Source organism: Astatotilapia calliptera, chromosome 4 (genome assembly GCF_964374335.1).
Source record: "Astatotilapia calliptera chromosome 4, fAstCal68.1, whole genome shotgun sequence".
Lineage (NCBI taxonomy): Eukaryota > Metazoa > Chordata > Actinopteri > Cichliformes > Cichlidae > Astatotilapia > Astatotilapia calliptera.
In genome coordinates this window covers 3,291,153-3,299,008 of record NC_137425.1, presented here as the reverse complement: position 1 = coordinate 3,299,008, position 7,856 = coordinate 3,291,153, and the positions used below count along the sequence as shown (strand labels likewise).

General features: G+C 44.9%; 1 protein-coding gene across 4 annotated transcripts in view; it reads left to right on the top strand.

Annotated features, from left to right (window-relative positions):
- The first annotated feature begins 860 nt into the window (after nucleotides 1-860).
- Nucleotides 861-7,856, top strand: part of LOC113020226 (RNA binding protein fox-1 homolog 3) — a 426,914-nt gene continuing 419,918 nt past the window's right edge. The window contains exon 1 of one of the 4 annotated variants that reach the window (XM_026164001.2): nucleotides 861-2,577. The gene's annotated coding sequence lies outside the window, so the exon portion shown is untranslated. The remainder of the gene's footprint in view (nucleotides 2,578-7,856) is intronic. The other 3 variants (XM_080300732.1, XM_080300734.1, XM_080300736.1) reach the window with 3 other exon arrangements.

The window sequence follows — 7,856 nt, the reverse complement described above, 5'->3', positions numbered from 1 at the left end:
GTTAAAGTCTGCAGATCGGGAAGTCCTCTTGATCTTTGATACGAGATATCTGTGTGGGTGCCTCTGTGACCACATCTTTGATCTTTGGTGTGTGTGTGTGTGTGTGTGTGTAAGTGAGAAAGGGAGCGACATGGTGCCAGAGCCTCCTGCCTCCTACAGATTGAGGTGAGAGCAGGCAGGTGGGGCTCTGTCGTGTCTGTGTGCCACAGTAACTGGATGTGATGGGTGGCCTCTGGGGATCTCTGCCTTAGAAGTGCTAAACGAGCGAAGCAGAGCAATCACACTGTTCCTGTGCGTGTTTGTGCGTCTGTGTGTGCGCGTTAGCGTGTGTGCCGCAAGCCCACACACTCCTATATATGATAGTCAGTTTGCTTTCCTTTTGCCACTGGCTCTGTGTCTGTGTAGGTGTGCGTGTCTGTCATAAAGGACACTGCATTTATCCTTAGACTAAATATAAGCACCACGAGATGGATGATAGGATAAAACAGCCTGTAATGTGTTAAATGTTGCCAGGAAACAGGGCTTTTTAAATGACGACGACACAAACACGACTGCCCGGTTGGGTCAGAGGAGTGATGCTGAGGGCTCCAGACAGTCCACATGCGGTGGGGCTCCAGTAGCACGACTCCAGTTACAAAGGTGGCGACAAGACACTGGTTCCAGTCTACATGTTGTGACCCCACCCTGCTCCAGCCACATCCCCCCGTGTCTCAATGTGATTGTTAGCCTGAAGCATCCGAAAGGGCAAGCTACTCGCCTCCCCTTCATTAGCCAAATGGAATTGACTTAATTCAATTACGGCTCCTCCCGTGAGGAGCCCACGTTTGTGCACATTTCTGCCTTTTGCACATCAGCTGTAAATCTGTGCGAGTCCCCACGCGTGTTTGCATACATTACACCTGCAACCTGCACGCCTACGAGAACAAAACAAACGAGCGCACGTCACAGGTCGTGTTCTTGCCGCGGGCAAGCCGAGGCCCCGGCGGTGGCACCGTCGAGGCCTTCGGTCCCACCGCTCCACCCGCGGCCTCGTGCGCCGCCCGAGCCGAGGTGAATGCCAAGGAGCCACTACATCAACCCAACCTCCCCCACCCCACCCCAGGGGAACACCAGCCAATGAATTACAGATTAGATCATTGTTACAGGATCATAACAGTGATCTAATTGCCAATTTCTCTTTTTAATTGAATTTGGTGGAGTGAAGAGGACGGAGATGGGATTCATGGGACTCTGTGTGGAGCCGATTGGAGTCGGTCTGCTGTTGACCGGGCACGACGGTTAATGAGGAGAAGAAAAAAAAAAATTCCGGCGCTTGACATTAAGCTGCAGAGCTGGGCGTCCACTGCAGAAACGTCAGGCTTAATATCCTTACCAGTGCCTCTTGTTCAGACAGAACGGCATTTTTGAAATCTTTCAGGGTGTTGGCTCGCTAAAATTACCCAAATTACATCGACAGCATCATGTGTCACAGTTAAATCACTGTAACTAGTTTGCAGCTTTTTTTGGAATTTTTTGTTTTCTGTTTTTCTGCATTTTTTTTCTGGACTTTAACAATGTTTTTTTCTTTTCATTTTCCAAGTTCGGCTCCCAGTACAAACGACTTCGGTCTGAACCTCACGGATGCAGCTCTCTGACCTAGGCTGAGCTAATTGCAGTTTGTCTGCGTCTGTCTCCATGCCACGAGCTTCCCACATCTACTGCTCCTTTCCCACCCCACCACCTCCAAAACAGTCGGACCATAAATGAGCTCCATAGTGCTGTCTGATTACAGCTTGGTTAAATTAGATGAGATAAGTTAGCCCACATCTCCTCCACAGCCATGCTTGAGAGCTGACAAGCCCAATACATCTGTCGCGGCTATGGTAATTGAGATGGGGAGGGAGGGTGACGGTGGTTGGATATGGAGGAGTGATTTGTGTGTGTGTACATGAATACGTGTGTGCGTGTGTAGAACTGCGTGAATGGGAGGGGGGAGCCTCCCTCTGTCTCTTGTTCCTCAGTACCTGTCATTGATGAGGAGCCAAGGAGAAGCTTCAGCTTGAAGCTGTCATCGGCCCTCTGAATTTGTCTGCCTCACTCTATCAACCCTCCCTCCTCCTTCCTCTCTCCCTCCCTCTCTCTGATGTGGATGCAGAGTGTGTGAGTCGTGAGCCAGCCAGCGAGCTTGTGTGTTGTGTGCCGCAGGAACCATACAACCGCCTCTCGAGGTGTTTAAATCTGAGACGTCGGCAGAGCGACTGGGGTGCAGGCAGCTCGCCGCCCTGACACCACTGAGACCCATGCACCCTCTCCCGGACTGACAGGCCAATCGCAAGCTGCCTCTCGCCCTCCCTTCATCCAAAGCGTGCTCTCTCTCTTTCTCTGACTCGCTCACTCGCACTCCCTCCTCCTCGTCTTCTTCCTCTCTCTCTCTCATTCCTCTGTGCTCAATCCGTGCATCCCCTCCTCCTCCTCCTCCACCACCACCACCTCACACCTTTTGGTCAGAAGAGGAAGAGGAAGCCCAGCCCAGGGAGAGATGCTGAAAGGATGAAACTCTGACACGCCGACAGACCACAGGGAAACAAGAGCACAACTGTGAGTACAGCAGTCCTTTCACTTCTCACTCAGGCTTAACGCTGTCACACACACTTTGTCTCTCACGCACAAATGCACACACACACACGTGTTTGGCACATTTACTTCGTACCCACACTGAGACTTTACTCCACACACTGATCCAACAGCATACTCGCCATCCATGCACAGCTCAAGTGTCTTTGTCTTTTTCAGGCAGGCAGGCAGGCGAAAAAAGAAAAAAGTGCAGATTGTGTTTTCCTTTTTTTCCTTTCGTAAGGCGTGCAGTGTGTTTCTTGATGTCGGCTGTTTAGATTAGGCTTTGTCCTGTCTTTGCACAGCTCAAACAAAAACAATCCAACAAAAGTGTCATTCATACTTTGAGATTTTGCATACTTTTCCCAAAAAGTCAACCCTGCATTTTTATGTCTTTTTGTTCAGCTCAGATGTGAGGGGGGGGGGAAAGCAAAACTAAAAGGACCCCAGTAATGAGCAAGGTCAGCTAAATCATGTTTCACACACACAGATTCTTTTGTCTGTGCACTTCTGCTGTTTTTATTGGCAATAAAAGCGTGCGGGATCGCCACATGAGGGAAGTATCCCTGTTCCCGTCTCCAATCTTAAATATATAAGCTGCTATAAGCCAATAGATGCCCGAGGGGTGAAAAAAGGGGCGTACTTTCTTCTCAGCGGCGTAAGAATCCCGAGCAGTCCCCGCTGCTTATTGTTTAGCGCTCAGCCAGGGGAGGTCTGCGTGCCGGGCTGATCTGCGCCGTTTGCGCCACACTATTTTTTGATTATGTTCCTGGTTCATCTCTGGCCGAGCCGATTTCCTATTTCCTTCTCCCATTTCGAGAGCGGGGAGTATAATATGATAGCAGCTCACATGTGGGGAAGTGCAGACAGTGGATCTGTACAGAGGACACAGATTGCATTTCCCCTGGAGAATGCTCTCGCTGTATTAAAGGCACTAGAGGGCTGCTCGGCACTTGTCATCAGCTTCGCTAGTAATGCCGGCGAGAGGAGAAAGTAGACGTGGTGTTTACAGCCACTCTCTCATTTAAAGAGCTCCCATTGGCCCTAATGCCACAGCTGCATCACACTGGCCCATTGCAATCCGGGTTATATTACATTTGTGAAGCCCAGGATATTGTGCGGTGCCTCGCTTGCTTCGAATGTGGGAAATGAAAAGATCTATATGTTAAACATCCCACAATATATTAGATTTGTTGCTGGACTGTAAACTCCTGGAGTGAGAATGAAAGCATTTGCATTTTTATGATGTGGTTTAACGTGGATCACATGCACCACAGCACCCATTTATGCTTAAAATTGAATTTATATTACCCCACGTTTTAGTTGTTTGGACTTCACTCTGCTGCTGTTTTATAATTCTCGGGCTTTTCTGGTTTAGCTGCTATAGGTGCTGTTTTTTCTGCATTTTCCAAGTCACTGAGTCTGAAGGTGGGATTGATTCCGATTGTTAGAAGCGTGCAGCGAGACATCGGCAGCTCTCGAGACCCGACGAGCCTCTGGTCGCTGATGTGTCAGCAAAAGTGAACGATCAGCCTGAGACTGACGTCCGCCTCCGTCTGGCCTTGGCGAATTTACTGAACCCGTGTGGCTTAACGCACAAAGACACACAAATCAAGATAAACAAGACAGGCCTCTCCTCCTCCGGTTTTGCCTCAGATTAATTCCTGATTTCATGGCCTAAAAATAAAACCGACAACCTATAACCATCATCAAAGCTATGACATTTGCAGCAAAGAAAGACTACAAAAGCTACATCACAAAAAAGTAATTTAAACTCTGTGAATTAATGGAACTTTCATTTTGGATTTGCCAGTGGCTTTCATAGGAAATTTATGCAATTTAAATGCAGAACGCCTGTCTGCTTCTGAGTTGGTCACTGACCAATTTAAATGTATCTTTTCCTATATTGTATGTTTCATTGTGGAGAAATATATCGAAGGGAAGTTAATAGCCTTTTATGCTAGGAAACATATTTAATTACATATATCTTTCACTGCTAAGAATTTACCCCAGAGGTTCTGTTAATGTAAGTCTGTGATCTCCGCAGTTAATAAACCGCTCGTGAAGGCGAGATAAATTGCCGTCAACCCATATTCATCACTATCTGCTTGTGTATCTGCACTTATTGATTTGATAGTTGGTAACCAGTCCTGATCATCCATACAGATCCGTACAAAGCGAGGGCCGATAGGGTTTCCACTCTCCCTGAAGGCTCAATTACACAGCACGCACGAGGAAATGTGGGGGGAAGGAGATCAGCTTCTGACAAGGTCAAATTATATATGTCAGCTTGAAATCATTTTGTGTAGGTGTTCAGCCATGTCTGAATGTATAAAGAAAGAGACATTTGGTAAGTCAATAAATGTCATATGCTGGAGCTCATTAAATATTTTAATCACACATTTTGCTGATTAAATTATATCGACTGAATCGAGGGTTTGAGCTCCTGTTATTTCATTTGTTTGCATGTTTGTGTGTTTTGGTTGTTTCAAATCTCTCCCAGACTTTGGGATGTTGGGAACTAGTGATTGCACGTCTTGAATAATGAGCAACAGAACGACTAATTTGCACACTTGTTACTATTTAAACAGTTCTGATTACAATTGCAAGCCCATCGTATGTTTTCCAGTCTCGACACGCATGCGGCGCTGCTCGTGAGAGTTGACGCTGTAATTGGTGCGTTGTGCGGCTGTTGGCTTTCGCTGGCATTCTTAGACAATGGAGTACAGTGCCTATTCAGAACCTCCTGAATACCACAATTCAGCGATGAAGGACATGTGTGGCAAATATTGAAGAGATTTTTTTTTTTTTTGTATCTCTTCATGAAAAGCCAAAAAAGCAGAATTGATTTGAGGAGTGAGCCTGGCAAGGATAGCTTGGTTTTAAAAACCTTTGTGAGAAAGATTGTAATGGCAGGGCAAAGTGCCGCTGAAGTCACAAGGTTTTTAAAGAAACACGAGCATACGTGCAATAAAACGTTTAACAGTTTCTAAGCTATGAAAGTGGCTTGGGCATCAAAATGCATTTTCCAATCCTGTATACAGTTGTTTTATCTGGATTTTACAGTATCTGCCTCCAGCCGAGATCAATAAAGGCAAGTCGAATTTTGTTTGCACTGCTTAATAATTACATGTAGAACCTTAAATAGCCAACTTACAGCAACTGAGTGTCATAAAGGAAGTTCCAGGAATCCACAGACTATAGCCAAGTGGTCCCCAAAATACTTCATGTAAAAAACAAAACACATAAATATAAAATGATGTCCTCGTGTGGAGGCATTACATTCTGGCTTTTCTTGACCTCAGTAAAGTGTTTAAACTTTGTTACACAATGGTGACAATATGGTGTTGGGCTGTAAATTCTTCCTGTTCAAATAGCCCAGAATAGCTATAAGGAATTAAAAATGCATCCCAAACAACAGCTCAGGTCTCAGGAGGTTAAAGCAAGCATATTGTGAATGCTACTCCAATAGAAACAATGAGCTTGGTATCACTGCTCTTGCTCCTGCAGCAAACCTTCCTGCTGTTGCTTGGTTGTGCTTACTGTAGGCAGTGAAGGAGCTGGTGATGACAGAGAAATGCTTGAGCCAGTCCTCACAGAAGTTCAGACCGAGGCAGCTAAACTGGCGGCATATTAGAAAACCTTATTTGTAAGGGGTTCTTGGCGACAGGAGGACCTCTGGAAATGGGTTTCAAACCTCTGGGAGTTAGTCACATTAATAAATAATAGAAAAAGCATGGAGTAACATCATTTCCTCTGGCCAATCGTGTTATTTATCCATCTAAATTGAGAGTTGCCCAGGTTTGGGGATATCCGGTTTTTATGTAATGACATATAAACCCTGCTTTCCGGTCCAAACTACTCTGTGTTTGAGGTTGTTGTGTTTTTAACATGTTTTGTATCTTGTTCTATTTAATCTGAACAACCCCCCAAAATCAGTCAGTGATCACTGTCAGTCTCCCTCTGTTTTTATTACCACTGTTAATTTTAAAGCTCAGTTTTAAAAACCTTATGATGTAACTCCAGCCCATGCAACTATATATTAATGACTAACCTCATATTGTGGATGGATTATCTCCGTTGTTCTCCTGACTGAAGTTTGGTCCGTGTACAGCATCCTGCCATGTGATTGCATTTGTCCCTAACCATCAGGAACCCTCACGTTAACTTTTATCGAGTGGAAAAAAGTTAGCATTCATCCTCCAGCTTCTCTGTGTTTATGTTATGCTAACATAGCTGTTAGCTAGCCACCACGTAGCACATCATTATATACCAGCTAGCCCAACTTCAGTAACCCTACAAACATCACTGCTGTTTAATTTCCTGTCTTCATTTATGTTGGAAGTGATAGCAGAGCTGTACGTTTGAATTTTTCAGAAATCTCTCAGTCAGAACATGCTATATCATGTTTAGGTGGAAACTAGCGAGCTAACTCCCTGCTAACTTCAGACTCCGTTAAACTTCATCAATTCTGTTTTCGTGGATGCCTGGATGTTAAACTTCACTGTTACACCTGGTAGAGCAGAACGCTGATCATTTTATTACAGATGAAGGAATTTAGACAGTTTGTAACTCTCAGTGATGCCGCAGTGTTCGTTTGACTTTAGGACCTGAAGGAGACGGAGTTTGGACCTGGAAACGGCTAATGACGTCAGGCTTACAGACTAGACTGGCTTCAAAGCTGTCCACAAATCCTGCTCTGGTAACTCAAGAAGAAAAAAAATGTTACCTTTCTGAGTTACTTGCATGAACTTATCACATCCTAGAGCAAGCGTGCCTCTAGCTGTAAGTCTTGCTCGTGACAGGATGCAAACATGAATGGCTCCCTCCTGAGCTCAGCTGTAACCTTAGCTAGCTGCTTTCAGCTGGCAGAAGTTCCTACATGAAACCATCCACAGAAAGGATTGAGTAACCAATTTTTTTTGAATAACCAGGTCATAATTTGTAGAAAGATTCATCATTGCTGATTATTTAAGTAGTTTTGGTCGTGTAGTTCGCTTTAGTTCTATTATATTTAAGATAAATGGACTATACTTTTATAGCACTTTCTTACAGTAAGCCTCATTCACCCAGTCACGCAACCCAATGATGTTTTGACATTCAGTCTAGGTAGAGCCAGGAACCATCAACCAATAAAACGGTTTACGTGCATCACTAAACCTAACCCTGGTTCAGAGATAAAAAAAAATATGTAAATTTGTTTTAGGGGTGATTGTATCTTTTTTAAAAGTCTTCTTTGACCTAGTAGAGGCTAGTAATTATGC